Source organism: Strix aluco, chromosome 1, assembly GCF_031877795.1.
Source record: "Strix aluco isolate bStrAlu1 chromosome 1, bStrAlu1.hap1, whole genome shotgun sequence".
NCBI lineage: Eukaryota > Metazoa > Chordata > Aves > Strigiformes > Strigidae > Strix > Strix aluco.
In genome coordinates this window covers 53,231,161-53,248,870 of record NC_133931.1, presented here as the reverse complement: position 1 = coordinate 53,248,870, position 17,710 = coordinate 53,231,161, and positions in this window count along the sequence as shown.

Below are 17,710 nucleotides of genomic sequence, written 5' to 3'. Positions count from 1 at the left end.
TTCCTGATGACTAGGATAGTACTGGATCAGAGCTTGGATATCAAGAGAAGCAGATCTCTAGCAGGCTCCTTGGTCCCACACAGCTCATCAGCTTCTTATTTGTTTCACGTGTGATGCTTCATCAAGTTACAGTGCCAGTGTGGGTGAAAGGGCTGGCCTGCCTGAACTTGGATCAAATGAGAAATGATGCCATTTGAACATCCACCAGACCACTTCCTAAAACAAGTACAGAGATGCCAGCCAAGCCTTCGCAATTCCCTTCACGAGGGGTCAGTGGGCAGGAGAAGGTTGACAACAAGGGAGATTGCACTTCGTTCAGTCTTTTCTCATTCAGCTCCGGTTCCCTAAATGATCTGATCCTGTTTTGTACCGGTGCCAACCCCTGAGGGATTTGCTTTTGGGTGGAAACAGCCAGAGAGCAAAATGGTGCTGGGATCTCCTGAACTCCATCATCCGCTGCTCAGTCAAGCTCCTTCTCCCATCCAACTGTAAAGTGGGATACACCAGCACCCACATGTGCAAACACCTGGGCTCTGCTCCAGCACAGTCAGGCATGGTAAAACACCACCAACTGCAAGGAGAGGGCCTGAGATGCTTCTTCAGCCCTGCTCCCATACCGCTTCCTGGGCAGGGGGCAGCTCAGACCTGGGACTGTAGGACAACAGGACGACAAGCACAGTGCTAACATTGTTATGTGTTACTATGCACAATGTTGGCATCTAACCATTTTGGCATCCTGCAGTACAGTGGACAATTCAAATTGTGATATTCCTACAATTCCTACAATATCGTTACCTATTATTATTCTGTTCCTAACTTTGGCAATGGCTTGCCTTGGGATAATTACATGATCTTTATGCTTCATTTTCCTCCATCAAGAAGCTAATATAATTCTAGAATTACATTACATTACAGTGCTACGGGGACATAATATATCAACTCTTGAGGCAGAACACCTGCCTCCAAGAAGAACAGTGCTGCATATAGTAAGCTCGATCTCAGTGTTTACTGCCTTAGACATCACACTCCTCTCACATAGCTCCTCTACTATGGGACACACAAAGCAAGCTTGGGTGTCTCTGTTACTACAGTCATCAACCCTTCAAACCTTTTGATTCACAAGTAGATCAAGTTGAGTGTTGGCTGCTGCAGAGGAGATGGATGGGCCCTAAGAGTCGTGAGACTATGCTCATGAATGTGAGAAGGCCACCAGATCTGCAATTATCCCCTGCATGGTCAGTTTGCTTACAAAAAACTGCAAAAAACACACAGCAGCATCATGTTATAATTTAAAAAGGGTTTTATTGAAGATAAACTATTAACAGCTAACTTAAGACTGTAGGATATGAAGTCTCACTGGATGTCCTTTGCTGAGGTAGTGACACCCAGGTCAACACAGTTTCTGTTTGCATTATAGTCTCACCTCCCTTTCCTTTAAACCTTCATTTCAGCTTATTCACAAACTGAATGGCTGTCAGGCCAAATGTGCTATAGCAGGGCTACTTGTACCCAAATAGAAAGACAGTAGGTTCTTCATCCCACCTTCACATTTGGGCGGAATGTTAAATTTCCTTAAGCTAGCTCATCAGAATACCAACAGCACAATGATGGACAGTATTGATTTTAACATAAAACAAAATCACTGCTTTACTTGCATAGAATGCCTCTAAATGTCCTTGCCTTCCAGACTCCTATACAATGAAGCAGATGTACCGCTGGTATGAGGACATCTATCTCTTTAGGAAACCAGTGGTGAAGGAACTTGGATCCCACCATTTGCCCTGGTTTCAGCCAGGATATAGTTATTTTTCTTCCTAGTGGCTGGCACAGTGCTGTGTTTTGGATTTAGCGTGAGAATAACCATCACACCTGTGGGCTACTCACTCTTATGAAATCATCTGAATGGGTCTCTAGCAGTCGTAAAGAATCCAGCAGTAGCTTGAGACTGCTTCAAATATACAAAGAGCTGTTTGTCGGCAGCTGAGGAGTTTACATTGAAGAGGAGGACTTTTGCATGGACCCAACTCTGATTTTGGTCACACCCAGTAAACATCCAAAGACACTTCACAGGTGTTACTCTAAGGATATTCCCTCATATTTTCTTGCAACTGGGAAGTGTCTTCTGTTTGTGTTCTGTTCACTCAGATATCTCACATCCTTATATTATGCTATCAGTAGGCAGGAAGTATTAGGGAAGGAAAAGAAAACCTATGAATTCATCATTCCTGAGAAAAACACTTCTGGTTTTAGTTTAGAGATGATTCAGTTCTGTCATGGGATCAATGTCCTAACAGATGGACTGTGCTAATATGGTACTGTACAGGTCTGGAAAAGTCCTCTGCAAAGAGAGCTTCTGAATCCTCCAAATTAGGCTCAAATATGGAGCCTGCCACAAATGGCAAATTAAGAAAATAAAGGGTAATACAACATCGAACTAATGAGAACCCTAGAGTAGTGTATACAACCAATTTAAACCAAGGAGTCAATGACAGTCACAGCTTTAATAATTCTAGAGACATTTAAATATTTCACAGGGATAGAAGACATCTTCAGGAACTTGTCTTTTATCATTAAAAAGTGAAAGCCAAAGAAAAAGCCCACTTTTTTCAGTAACAGGAAAAATTAATAAGAACCCCTTCCACTTTTAAGACTAATATAATGGGGAAATTTGGCAATTTCACTTCAGAAATAGGCAAGTAGAGAAAATTGTGTTACATTACACCAACATACATGAAACAGGGCCAAAATTATAATCCGAAATGGAAAAAGAGGAGAATTTACTTCTTAAGCACTCTCAGAAATGATCCCCTCTCTTTCCAAGGTCAGCTTTAACCAGTGAAAACAGAACACAGAAAAGCAAAAACAGAACATGGAAATCTTCCAAATGTCCCATACCTTGTGCATCCGTTCTAGGTATGTGGAGTACCTGGAAGACGCTACCACTTTGAATCAGCATCTTGCAACTTTACTAAGCTGAATGCTAAGCAGTGAAGGAGAGGATCAGATCCTCAGCATTTAAGATTCAACATTTCAAACCTCTTGCCAAATCCAGAATTAACTGCATGTTATTAATTACTATATCAGGCTTTTACAAGATACTAAATACAAAAGTAAAGGAGACTGGAATTGAATATTTGACAATCATTGAGGGTTGCTTTCTCATTTTGCCCGTTCTCTTGTCTCATTGCCATATTTCAAACTGTATTAATTTTTTATTGCAGCATTATAAATAAAACATAGTTTTATGCCAGTGCTAATTCTAATGCTGACTTGGAGTTCCCATCCTTCAGAGATCTAGTACTATCTCTGACAGATAACAGAAAATTGTAGAAGTTAAAATCTTGAATTTTAACCTCACTTGAACATAAGCTTCAAAACAAAGAGTGGGTTTAAAGAAAAAAATTGCCATGTGTCTCCTCAAACACCCAAATACTGCCTCTGCTGTTCTCAAATCTTGACTTTTTGGAATAAAGTAGCAAAAACAATGTGCCTTCAAATTTTTTGTTTTGACATTCTATCTCCAGATGAACATATTTAATGAAATCAAAATCCATTCTTCCAGTAAAAATAGTCTACGTAAAATTAGCATAAAATCACCCTTTCTTATTCTCTCTAAAGATGGTCCTTAGAGCAACTGTCTTTAACATGTTTCCCATCTACGCTAGTTTTGTTTTTACAGTGTATGAATTTCTTCTGGAGTTATGAATTTAAGTTAAATATTTGCTTGAGATAAAATTGCCTTTCTGCTTTCTGGGGGAAGGAAATGTAAATTTGAACTAGCCTGAGATTTTTTACTGTTGTTAATCAAACTGATTGCATTGTTTCCCACAGAGTTAAATTGAGTCAGACCACCTGAGCTTCTGGGTCTTTCCACACTCACAAAAGAGCCCCTCTATTTGTGTGAATCACAGCAGCAGTCATGTAAAGGAATTTTCTTTGTCATTACATGCAGTTTTCAGAAGATCCCATTCTGAGGGCATTTCGAGCTGTTTAAAACAAAATCAGAATTTAGTCTCAATTATACCACGGTTAAAAAATAGCAAAAAAAATACTATACACTTATTTAGAAACTGACTCTAACATAGTTTTATTTCTTTGCCAGATAATCCACAATTAAAACAAACATTTTACAACTAGGCTACATATTGCTATTTCAAGATTAATTTGTGAGAGAACAAGAATTTTATTTTTCAAATTAAAAGATTTTAATTAGGACAATATTAGAAATTTGTCCCTTCCCAATTAAATTTTTAAATTCATTACACTGTACCTAATTATTTAAATCCAAGAATCAAGAGGATTTGACCTTCAAGAAAGTAACTTACGTGCTTCTACATTTTTAATACTCAGTCACAAGTAGCAGAAAGTAAAGCTTGTTGATGTTTGCTACCACTATTGAGGACACTTCAGGAACCTTCCTTCTGCTAATCCAGACTTGTTGCAATTTTTACTTGTGCAGCTGTGGATATTCAGAATATTGACTACATGTCCAGTTATATAATATTGTAAATATGAGCTAGTCATATTTAACCCAAGGCCAGTATTCATGTTTTATATTTGACAGAAATGTGATTGTTAACAGAGGGGGACGAATCAACACATTTTCTTTAAATGCAATAGAAAAAAGAGTGGGATGGTTCTTTTGTTAATGTAGCCATGTTTCTTTTGAACCTCATGCCAAAATAGTTAAAATTAAAGTTAGTCCATGTTATCCTGATGTTTAAATCAAAGCATCATATTTGGATTTTTCACAGTAACCGTGCTCTTTTTCCTATTTACTTCTGTATGCTTATTTTAAATACACTCAATCATCTGCTTTTGAAGGTCCTCTATAGACTTCCTAGAAGATTCTCCCCTTTCCCAGTACCCTTAGTTCAGTAAAACAATAATTACCTGTCAGTATAAGATCCTAAAGCATGTCTTAGAGATAAAAACAGAAGTGAAAATGAAGTATGTTCCCATAACACAGAAAAGTCCCTTTGAGCCCAAGACCTCCCTTTGAGAGATATGGTTACTGCTTTTTTCATCACAGCCTAAACAGGGAGAGATTATCTGCAAACATGTCTTATATATAACCAGAGTAAAAAATGAAACACAGGCAAAATGACCATGCTCCTCTTCTTTCCCTGCAGCCTTATTCAATGATTCTCTTCCCTCTTTGTAACCCAAAAGTAACCCTGATGCCTCAGGGGATGCCTCTTCCCTGGCAGGGCTATGTGAGGAGCTTGCAGAGCCTCACAGCCCCCATCCTTTCCTCAGGCAAAGGGAAAAAGGGAAGGGGAGATCAATACCTGCCTGGGGCTTGCTCCAGCAAAATATGGGGAGGTGGCCAAGACAGGCATCAGCCCCACGAACCCAGACATGAAAGTATGGGCTGAAAGTATCCCTTCCTTCTCTCTTGCTTTCTCTTCCTCGCATACATATGTTTGTGTTTGCAAATAAGACCCTAAGAGGTGAGAGCCCATGTACAGTAATCATTGAGGGAGCTTAATCTTTCCAGTACATATCACACAGCCTTATCTGGGGTCATAAAAATATCACATTTATATTTTGTACCTCTTCAAAACCTTTAGGCAGAGTCTGGCCCTGTTCCTCCAACAGTAAAACATTAATTAGGTGAGACTTTGTACTAGATGTGTCATCATTGCTGATCAGGAAAACTGAAAAATGCATTAAAGTTAAAAGTGTATTTAATTTTTAAGTATTTCAAGTATTTTTCCTTCTTTTCATTTTCAAGTATTTAATATTTGAAAAGCATTTCATTGCTTAAATCTGTTATGAACATTTAAACCTATTGGTATGTGTTGACATCTGACCGTTTTACCCTTATTTCTGTAATAAATGATAAAAAGTATTTGAACTATCATTATATTTAAAGAGTTGGTTTTATTCGGATGCTCTGATTGGTAATCTATCTTTATAATATGGAGCAAATACAGACAATATACTTTAAGGACAAAATCAAATTGGCAAAAATCACTGGCAACTTTACAGGAAGAAAGAAACTCTATCCCCTTTCATGTTTATGTATAGGTTTTCATATTTACTATGCAAAAAGTGCAAGCATCTGGGCAGATAAAGAGGTTCTCAGAAAGGAAGTTTAATTAAAAACACAGGGAATTTATCAGCAATTGTAACCAAAAGCCACGCTCTGCTGACGTTTCCACTGCAACTGTGGTCCATGCTCTGACGTTTTCTACTGATGCTATTCTCCTTGTTGTGCTAATATTGAGTGTCAAAGGAGAACTGGTATAGCTTTTGTAATATAAAAAGAGAGCACCAGAACTTATATAATGTTCTTCACTCTCCGCCACAATGTATCATGAAGGATGTAAGATGTGTGAGAAGCAAAGAGCCTGAAGCATCCTTCATGTAAAATTAATTGGAAAAAGGACCAGTAAAGACAAAACCCTATCATTATCTCCTAGTAAAAAAAAAAAAAAAAAAAAAAAAAAGGCAGATATTACCAATTTAGGGCAACTGATTACATCAAGAACTTCATAATTATCCTGTGCTTAATAAATCATCCTTTTATTTCCCTGTCTGATATGGCACTAGTACATATTGCAGCAAATTATAAGACATATAAATACAGGTGAAAACCAGAACACAAGTGAAGGGTGAATTGCCTGAGGTTTCAACACGCTTGTGAATTACAGCACAGACAGACATTAGAATAAAGCCCACAGGTCCTCCTTCAGTGTCCATTCCTCATCTCTCACACCTTGCTTTTCTCCCTGCTGAGTTATTTCACATCCAGTCTGGGCTCTGGTTTTGACCCAGTCACACAAAAAGGTGATGGGATTGCTGTCTGCTTTGGGTTAAAGAAGGCTGTGCTGGACACAGTAATTTTGCAGTTGCAGTTTCCTGTTCCTGCTATTATTCCCACATCCTTGTTTTCCACCACAGACATGGTTCTTACCCTGTGTGTTTCTTCCTGTGGTTATCTATGTTACTGAAAACTAGAATCAGAGGTGAATTGATGAAACTGTATCCTTCTCAGATTCAAGTGACACTTCCTGAGTGAATCTCCTAATCACTCCTTCTGCTTTGTCCTTCCTTCACAAGCTCATACCACTTCAACACTTGCACAAAGGTTTCAGGAGAGTTGCTCTGGTGAAAATTTAAAACGTGCTATCCATGACTGCCTGGTAATGCTCCTTCCCCTTTCAGTCATCATTCCTGTGTTCATATATTGATCACACATGTAGTCATGAAATTCACATATCCAGAGTAAACCTTAGTAGCTGTCAGGGTTTTGTCCTACTAGAAGAATTCATTTTAAAATTTAAGTAAATATTTGAAGTACCACAGGAACCACTGAGATCCAGTGATAACTTCATATGTTTGGAGGAGTTTGGCTGTTCAGTGTTGGAATACTTTGGTTTTGCTAATTTATGGTAATTGATGGTAAGTGCTAAAATGATAATGCTGGCTAGCAGTGGTTGAGCTATGAATCTACAGTCATAGAAATATGTGGATTTAATTTATATCAGAAGAATGATTTACATGTTCTCATCTGTGTTATAAAATGTACGAGAATAGAATAACTAAACTAACTTGCAAGTGCAAACAGAAATGATAGTACTTAACTATCCTTTCTGTACACATTGCAGTCAAGAAAAGCAAAGTACTTTACAAAATTAACAGCAAACATGTAAGGTTTGTAACTTCCCTACAGTGCATAAGCAGGGGAACTAATCACCAAAATAAGTCAGAATATTTTACTTGGAGTTAGATAAAGTTTGTGCATAGGCATACAATTCATAGACCAGATTCACGTCTCTTGACTCAGCTACTTTTTCAGATAATGAACTTGCTGCCTGTTTTATAAGGAAGCCATGCAAGTAAAATAATACCATGAAAAAAGCTTTTCCTTTACAAAGTATGATTGCTTCTTACGCAGATACTTATTAAGTCATTAAGTGTATTATTTTTTAAATATTTTCTTTTGTAAGGAGTTAATGTTCTGCCATTTTGAAATACAGTGACAAAATAATTGTAAATCCTAAGCCTGAAATAGAAAACTGAATAGAAAACCCACCATTAAATCATTGTATATCCTAGACTGCTAACAAGCTCTATACCACCGTGACAAGTAAAGATGAAACATGCAACATCTAATTCATTGTGTCAGTACTTACAATAAATATGCCTTTAATCTTAAACTGTTCATAGTAAACACATAATGTGACAAATAGCACTATAAACTTTTATCTCCTGGGAGGATACAGATTTCAGACAAAGTTCTCAAAGAAAATCCATGTATTAAAACATATTTTGTACAAAATACATCGATCACATACCAGAAAAAGAAAAAAAAGTGTATCTGATATTTGGTGATGTTATTTCTTAAGACCCTGGTTTTGTCAAAGGATGCAGCAATGGAGTTTCAAGGCTGTTTAGGGCCTCAGTGAAGTCAAAGGCATTGTACATGCACCCTTAAGCCTTATGTAAAATCCTAAATTCTGCAAATTGCAGAATTCATGTTTATGGATTTGTCTCCACTTTCACATATTACTAACTGAAATTGTTATGTTTTATAGCAAGACATGAAACATCTGCTTGGGTGTCGTTAAGCGTCCTTACATAGATGAATAAGTTTATCTGCATGAATAGTAAAATGACATAGAGAACAAAACAAGAAATGAAATGTCATGAATAATTGCATTTTAGTTTAGTTGTTCTGTTTTTACTTAAAGCTGTTTTACAGTAATGCACATATCTTTTCTACAATTACCATGCCTTTGGAATGAAGACATAGTTCTATTTTATGACTTACTAGTATTCCTCACTTTATGTATTTGAAATTATCTCAGTTTGCTTCTCAGAATTAAATGAAACAATGCAGTTAAGAGAAAGGAAATACAATAGAGTCAGGTCTCCATAAAGGAACACAGTGAGGGAGGATTCATTGACGGATTTTTTTTTGCCTGGCTTTATTCAAGCTGACAGGAGACCCTAGGATCAAAGGCAATACTAAATATTAATGAATGCAGGAGTCTCAGAAAAGGAGGTGAGAGGAACCAATTGTCAGCAGCTGAAAACAAAATGAACTCAGAAAGGAGGTGAAGACAGAAACTACAGTAGACAGTAGCTTTGTTTGCAAGCCCAGAAATGAAAGCAAATGTGGATGATGGGAGTGGATCAAAACTTGCAAATAAAGACCATGAGTTAGGAAAGATATGAATATACAACCTTTTTTATCATTTTTTATGTGTGAAATATATCTTTGAGTGAATAAAAAATTATATAAATACATTTATAATTGTGTGAATAAATACATTTGAATGAATAAAACAAAACTTCATTTTGAAAAAGCCAGAGATGCAGATAACGCATATTCAAACCATAATCTGATAAGGAGACTGGAAGTGAATCTGAAGGAAGTATATTATAACAAAAAGGAAAAGTCTACAAAAGAAACCAATATATTTATAAAAGCCTGAATAAGAATAAAAATATATAAAGCTTCCAGGGGAGAGAAAGCCACCAGAACTGAAGAATCTGAGCACCTGAAAGTTGCAGAAAAGGGGAAACTAAAATAAGGGAAAGAGATTGATTAGTAAGTAAAGCTATCAGCTGAAAACAGAAACAGGAATACAACATTAAGAAGGTTCAGAATAAATAATGACCCAGGGAGGGCCAAAAAGAGCAGGGCTAGAAAGAAAGTATCCTGACCACAAAGGGGAAATAGGACAGTAAGTCTTGGTTTTGAGAGACAAGGTGATCGCTTTACATTGTGGATAGCTGTCAAGACACAGCAAAATGGATCTGACAGAATCAGGCAAATGGTACTTTTTTGCATCCCTACTGCATCGTTGGTGAATAGATTAGAGAGATACAGGCTTTTTTTAATAAGCATATAAAGGAAAGAAGGGAGAATCTGGGTGTCTTCACCCATTCCATTTTCAGACTACTAGTACTGGAACTTGTTAGGAAATTTTGGCTGAACTATCATTTTACCTGAAAATTTCAATCTGTCAAAAATGGAACTTTTCATGGAAACAAACTACTACTGAGGAGTGGCACAATTTCCAGGAAAGAGGAAAAGGCACAAAAAAAAAATGTTTAGAAAATCCAGTAGGTCAATGTGTTGAACTGGGTGATAGTCAACCAAGATGTATGAAGCATTTTCATATTCATTCCTCCACACATTTTCTTTAGCTACTATTACCAATCTTTCTACTGATGATCTTGTTTTAAATATGCACATGTATATAAAAGGAAAAGCTGATAATGGATATTTATCAGAAGTTATAAACTGTAGAAAATTAATAAGCAATAAGAAATTCTGAAAGAAAAATCTGTCACATGGACTGTTAAGAGTAATAACAAGTCTTTTCAATGAAACTTTCCCTATATTTCATGGAAATGAACTACTGTCAACAATAGTGTGGAAAATTCAAATTTTCCTATAAATATTTTTGTTGAACATTTCATGAAAAAATCCAGATTATATAAATTATGAAGTAGTCTCCATTACAGCAGTAACTAGGGAAAATGTTAAATATTAGTTAGACATTTTGAAATTATCATGTTAATACATCTTGTTTCTAGAAATGTTACTAGAGCTTGCTCTGGAGCATTGGAATTTGATTTCAGCAGGACCAGGGGCATGGCAAGCGTTGTGGTAGATAGGAAGAAAGCTGTCATGGTACCACACTCTTAAAAAGTGAAAGGCACTGTGAAAATTACTAGAAGATTATCAGTCTCACAGTGGATCCCAGATAAAATAATGGAATAAATGATGAGAATGAACTATTAAAAAGTTTAAAAAGTGAAATGCATTAAGAGTGGTCAGCTCAGGTTTACAGAAGGTGGTTCTTTGTCAGACCATGTATCGTTGCCAGCTCTCAAGCTATGTCAGCGGGGCAGACTGCCTGATGTGTTATCTTCCAAGGAGCAATTCAGCTGCCCTGTCCTGAGTGGATCAGCCCTCCCCTACCCAGTGGAGCTCTGCTCCCTTCCTGACCTTCCTTCCTCGCTCCTGCAACAACAATCCTTGCATCCATACTGGTCCCTCACCGCAGCAGGACCAGAATCTCCTATTCCTTAGGCCCTTCTCCAGCTCTTTATCCTAGCACTCCTTTTTCCTTTCCACACCATATTTTCTCATTCCTCCCTACTCTGACCCTGCTCACAGGCCCTTCACACTTGATAAATACACCCGGAAAACCTGTTCCTTCCCTCTTTCCTCTCAAATCAAATGGTCAGACATCACCTCTAGGCATTTTTGTCAAAATTTGATATAGCAAATCAAAAGTTAACCCAGTGCCTGCACCTCAATGTCAAAAAGGCAAGCAACAAATTGTAGTGAAAATCCTGTTCAAACCTGAGCCATAGTCACAAATGGCACAATTAAGGCACAAGAGAGAATTAAAGAGAATTACCAACAGAAAACAATTCACCAAATTGGTTGTGTTTCCTTGGCTGTTGCTGTAGGTTTGCTAAGACAATGATGTTGGCATGAAAAACAACTTCTAGAAAATAGAAAGACTGAGTTAAGGAGACACCACTGTACCACAATTTTCTTTTATTTTAATATGAAACTCACACCCACTCTATCCTGAAAAGATTTTCAACCCTTTAACCTGAGCTTGCTGAGACCTCCCTACTTTAAGGTCTGTAACCTATGTTTTAAACACAGCTGAGTCAAAGAAGATACTGGCTTTGGTCTATTTTAATTTTGACTTTAAGCCCTAGTATGTTCATTGCAAAGATGTTTTGCAGAGTGTGAAACCAGAACCCAAATGATTGAGTGAAGAATTTTCTTACTCCCCTGGGCTCTGTACACATTTGGAGGAGAACTAGATGTTAATACCATGGATGTAAACCCAAAAACACCTTTCACTCAGCCATTCAGTTTTTCCCTTGATAAGGATAATGGCCATCTCAGATACCTGAGGCTTCTCATCAGTGCTCTGCTCTTTACAGCTGACCAAGCAGATGATTGTCTGTATGTCCAGCTGACAAGAGCGAGGTCACTATCCTACTCCTGGCAGTACCTTTTGCCTCCTCTGCCTGACAGACTAAAGAAGGAAAACTTTAAGTGAAAAGTGAAAAAAACCCAAAACACTTAATGATAAAAACATAAAGCAACTCATCTGACAATTCACTTGGATGATAAATGTGTAAATCTGGCCTTCAGCTGACAGGAGGAGGACAGATACATACATAGGAATCAAGAGTGACAACTTTCTGCACTTTTTGGATGCCTGTGTCTTTAGGCTCAGGTCTCAGTGCTGTTAGACCCTCTAGGAGTGATTCGCAGAGCAACAACATACAGTTCTGTGTGAAGAGGGACATTGGTTTTGTTATCATCCATTTTCCTTATTTTTTAATTCGTGAATGGTGATGACACAATGAAACTCCCATTGCTAAAGCTAGTAACAAAAACCCATGTCGTTGTCCATCTGGATTGAGGTTGTGTGCATATTTGCTACTTTCTGAATCCTTTTAACAATCTTACTAAGGAATAATATGTGTGAATGAACACATAATGCAATCATCTATACTATAATGAATTTATTAAATTATTTGCAATCACGTAAACAACCTGTTCTTTGCTACCAATATAATGGTAATATATGTTACAATATGTTATATTGTTACCAATATAAAGCGAATTCAACAAGAGGAAGTGCAAAGTCCTACACCTGGAGAGGAACAATCTCATGCACCAGTACATGCTGGGAACCACCTGGCTGGAAAGCAGCTTGTCAGACAAGGACCTGGGTGTTCTAGTGGACACCAGGTTGAACATGAGCCAGCAATGTGCAGAGAAGGCTAATGATATCCTGGGCTGCATTAGGAAGAGTGTTACCAGCTAGGCAAGGGATGTGGTCCTTCCCCTCCACTCAGTACTGGTGAGGTCACACCTAGAGTACTGGGTCCAGTTCTGGGCTCCTCAGTACAAGAGAGACAGGGACATACTGGAGTGAATCCAGTGAAGGTGATTAAGGGACTGAAGCATCTGATATACAAGGAGAGGCTGAGAGAGCTGGGGCTGCTTAGCCTGGAGAAGAGAAGGTTCAGGGGGATCTCATCAACGTATACAAGCACCTGAAGGGAGGACACAGAGAGCGTCTGACTCTTTTCATTGGTGACCAGAGACAGGACCAGAGGCAATGGGCACAAACTGAAACACAGGAGGTTCCCTCTGAACATCAGGAAACACTTTTTCACTGTGAGGGTGACCAACACAGGTTGCCCAGAGACGTTGTAGATTCTCCATACTTGGAGATATTCCGTAACCATCTGGTCATCATCCTGGGCAACCTGCTGTAGGTGTCCCTGTTTGAGTAGGGGTTTGGACCAGAGGACCTCCAGAGAACCCTCCCAGCCTCAGCCATTCTGTAATCCTGTGATATGGTTGATGTCACTTACTGTGAGGAAACAAACTTCTGTTTTCAAAACCCTTCCACATTTGGAAAAAAAAGAAATTTGACCTTCTCAGTGGCTCACAGAGCAGAGGTTGCTGGTGAGGGGAAAGCTGGTTGGGTTTGGAGCCAGGAGCAGGAATGACTGCTTTCTTTTACTGTACAGCACCTCCACAAGGATTTCACAATTTGCTTTACCATCTTTGCTTGGCTAGACAAAGCAATACACCCTAAAATCTTTCACACATCTCTGTGGATATAAAGGGTCATTCAATATGGAGTAGTTGAAGCGTGCTGACCTTACACAGATGGAAACATGCTTTTGTCATACATAAGAATCAGAGAGAGTTAGATTCAAAACCAAGTTATTTTTACGGGGTTGAAAGCAGTGTCTTGACAGTGCCACTGGAAGCACAGTGCCTGAATGTTAGGCACACTCCCAGGTGCCACTGCACTAAGTGACAGTTGTAGCTACATGCTTTATTTCATTTTTTGGCCTTGCAGAGTTTCACTGTAAGAAGGACACATCTCCAAAGTAAGCACAAGGCTCGGAGGACTGGTTTTAGGGTGTGAGCAGGCACACCATTTGTGCAGCAAGGGGGTGCAGGCAGATGGCTGCTCAGCAGCCCACCAGCACCCACCTTTCATCCTGGGCTGAGCAGGTTACATCTGTTATACATCCAGTTGACAGTGCAGAGTGTCACGGGCCTATTTGTATGTAGATCTAAAGCTCGGAGGTATCTTGAGCTTATGCTATTGTATCACCATATGCTGACGTTTGCCACACAGCTGGTGTGTGTTCACTCACTGAGGAGTGAACTGAGAGCTGAATCACAAGCATCCTCCAGCCATGGATAGCTTGGTGCAGCAATTAAGCCAGAAGTTTATTTATATGATTCTGAGATCACCATCAGCCTTAATCTACCGTACCTGACTGTAATCAGAGATCCCAAGACAAATGTTGCCCAAATGCTGCTCTACAAAGTTACACATAAAGCTTCAATTCCCATTAGCTTGTTAGAAGAGTTTTTCTCAGAAAGACTTTCTTAGTTTCTATTTCCCTCAGATAATACATACAAACTCTGACTGGATTTTGTGAACAGAGACATAATTTACAGCTAAGTGATAAAGGAGCTAAGACTCATCTGACAAGAATGAATTGACGGAAATGAAAATATAATTTTATCAACTATACAGGCACAAAGCCTCTTCCAGTTACCCATGTGAGTCAGATGTTGCCACAGATTATATTTTCATTCATTACCATTACACCTTCTTTCTCCCTTGAATCCCTTTGTCTGGTTCCTAAGCAACCACACCAAGGCTCCTCTTCAGAGAGAGCCTATATTCATGACCCCAAAATGGGATTCCTCTAGGTAGATCGGAAATGGTCCTGGGAATTTCAAATGCCTGCCACAATATCTCATGGGGAGCTGAGTACTTCACATTAAAAGCATAAACCAGACACACCAACACTCAGAGAGAAACTAAATCCAGAGGCTTTTCCCAGATTATGTAATGGATATAATTGCATTGGCTGTTTAGCTATCTGCTGTAGCTTAATTTTGCAGTCTCCCAGACTAAAATTGACAACTCATTTATTTGTCATTTACTTACTAGATATGATCATAACCACCCAGCAAGTGGCTGTTCAACTGAATGCTAGCTGTACAGAAAGACAATTATTTTAATGATTCTTGAGGAGGCAGGATTATTAAAATCTTTACTCCAAAGCTGTCAAAGGCTGCCAGTTAAGATTTGGAATAGTTACTTTCATTCCCCGTGTCTCAGTTTGCTATCTAAATGTGAAATATAACATTTTCATACCTCATAAAGATTGTATTAATAACTGTCCATGAAATTCTTGAAGTGTCCTGAACAAAAAACAAGATGCACATGCAAAAAATGAGAAATGTTAGCAATATGATAACTCTACATATCTTTGATTTTTTTTTTTAATGCACAGATTTCATGTTAGGCAAGAACAGGTTAATTTAGTCTCCTTTTTCTAACAATGAACTAATAATGAAATGGGTTTTGTTTTGAAAAGTTGGTAAGTAAAGTACTATTGACCACAATGGGAGCAGGCAGAACCTAGCCTTCACAGGCTTTTTTTTCCTTCAGAAATACTCTATACACCAAATGTCAAAATCAGGGTTGGCACTTGTGAAGCAGGTGATTCCTGATTGTAGATTCTTCCACCCTTCAGGGAACCAGAAGAGTTGTAATACTTCCACTTGGGAAGGGGAAAAAAGATCTTCTGTGTCCAAGCATACATCCCAAAGCCCATGTCTGACATCTTCAGAAATGCCTGTTGCAGATAAGGTCCTGTACTATGATTAGTTACATCACTGTGCATTTCTAATAAATTTGTCTGATCATAATGAAGCTTCCTAAGGTTTCAAGAGCTTCTCTAAGAGAAAAACATTACTGAGATTTTAACAGACTTCCTGTAATATCTGAGAACAACAATTGGTCTTAGAAACCCACACTGGTTGACAGCATGGTCCCAAAAGAGAAACTGCTTGCCATGACAAAGAAGGCCTACAAAATTTTGGAAAGAATGGACTTTTTTTAGCAATTTCCTCAGTGGCATTTCAAAAATACACATCTTGAATTTCTCTTTTCCCTTTGTTTCATAGAAGGAGATACTACATGTGACTTTGGACTAATACAGATTGAGGAGTAGTAGTAAATTTGGTTTCATCTAATAGTGTGTGTCTTCATAGCCTTTGGAACAACAAAGCAATAAGGAGGAAGTGTTTATCCTCTGTATTTTACAATAAGGATTCTTGATGCATTGCTGTCAATGTGGTTTTCAGATTAGTGGTAGGTATATAATTGCTGTAATAGTCTAGAGTGTTTTTCTATAATATTGGTTTAAAGAGAGATAGAAAAGCCTTTTAGGCTCTGAAGTTTCCATTTGAAGTTAATTTTCCTTCTTTGGTCTTGGTCCTCAATTTTTGCGTTGAATGATCTTTTGTTTCTCTTTTTCATTTCAGAACCCTGAATGTTTTGGGTTTTTTTTTTTAAAAAAAAAGACTATCTATCATCACAGATAATATTTCTCTCCACTATGAGGCTTTTGGTTTTGGCCTTTATCCCTGATCCAAATATTTTTTTCATTAGTCAAACGAGTTTGGTGTTCCTGTGAATACAGTATCCAAGTCTATATAGTTTTCCCTGGCTAGATGAATCAGCTTATTTCCTTTTGCAACCAACCTTTTACCACAGTAGCCAAGAGAAATTTTGCTGTTGCTTTAATAGGAAACAGATTTCACTCATTTATTTTGATTTCTGTGTCATTTAGATCCACTTGTCCTTTAATACTATATTTGGGTAGGAGAACCTCCAACTCAAATGCAGCCACCTCTAATTATCTATGACACTTATCTTATTGACATATTTGCTTTGATAATGGCTTTCTATATGCCCTTGATATTTTGCATTTTATGAAGTATCCAAATCTGTTTAACAATGCATCATCTGCTTTTGAGATGGGCTACCACACTGGAGGATCTAAGATTGATCCTATCACTTATGCTTTCAGGTATTTCAGTTTTCCACATTACTCTTCAAATCCCTCACTGTCTGAGGAGAAATTTAAATCAGCCTGTATGGAGTACTGAATGAAGGCAGCAAGATTGCTTCAGCAAGCCAAGCTATTTCTGAAATCCCTACACCACATTACATTATGCCACACTGACATTTCCTACATATCTAAATACAACAACGTAACTCTTTTTTTGTACCCATGCTTGAATCAAAGTCATGCCACCTCCAAAAATGAAAACATTACAAGGGATCTGGATCCCATGAGCTTATTCATTAAATAGAACACTTCCCTTTGAACCTCGGGAACAAAAACACATATTCAAATACCATTATCCTTATATCCATCACCAGGTTTTATTATTACCATCCCAGGGTGCACAGTTCTCAAGCTCTCTCGAGGTGCACATTGGCTACCCTCAGAACATGCTCCCTGGGGAGGCATGAGGATGGGAACCCAGGGGGTACTAGGGTGGGAGGGGGCCAGCACCCCACCTTTCCACAGGAGACTGGTCCTCATATCCCTGGGACCTTGCCTTCAAACTCACATTCTCCAGGAGACAGAAATTCAGATTATCCAGTTACTGAACACTTGGACAATCACACCCTCAGCACCGAGGGGTAGACCGAGCATTGGAACCTCACCAAAGCTGTCCAAAAGCAGCGATATTCTGGCACTGCTGATTTTGTGCTACCACTGCCATCAGTATCTGTCCTCTCCATTTTTTTTTTGTCAGGATCTTGAATCTCCTGACAAATCTAAGGACTTCTCACCT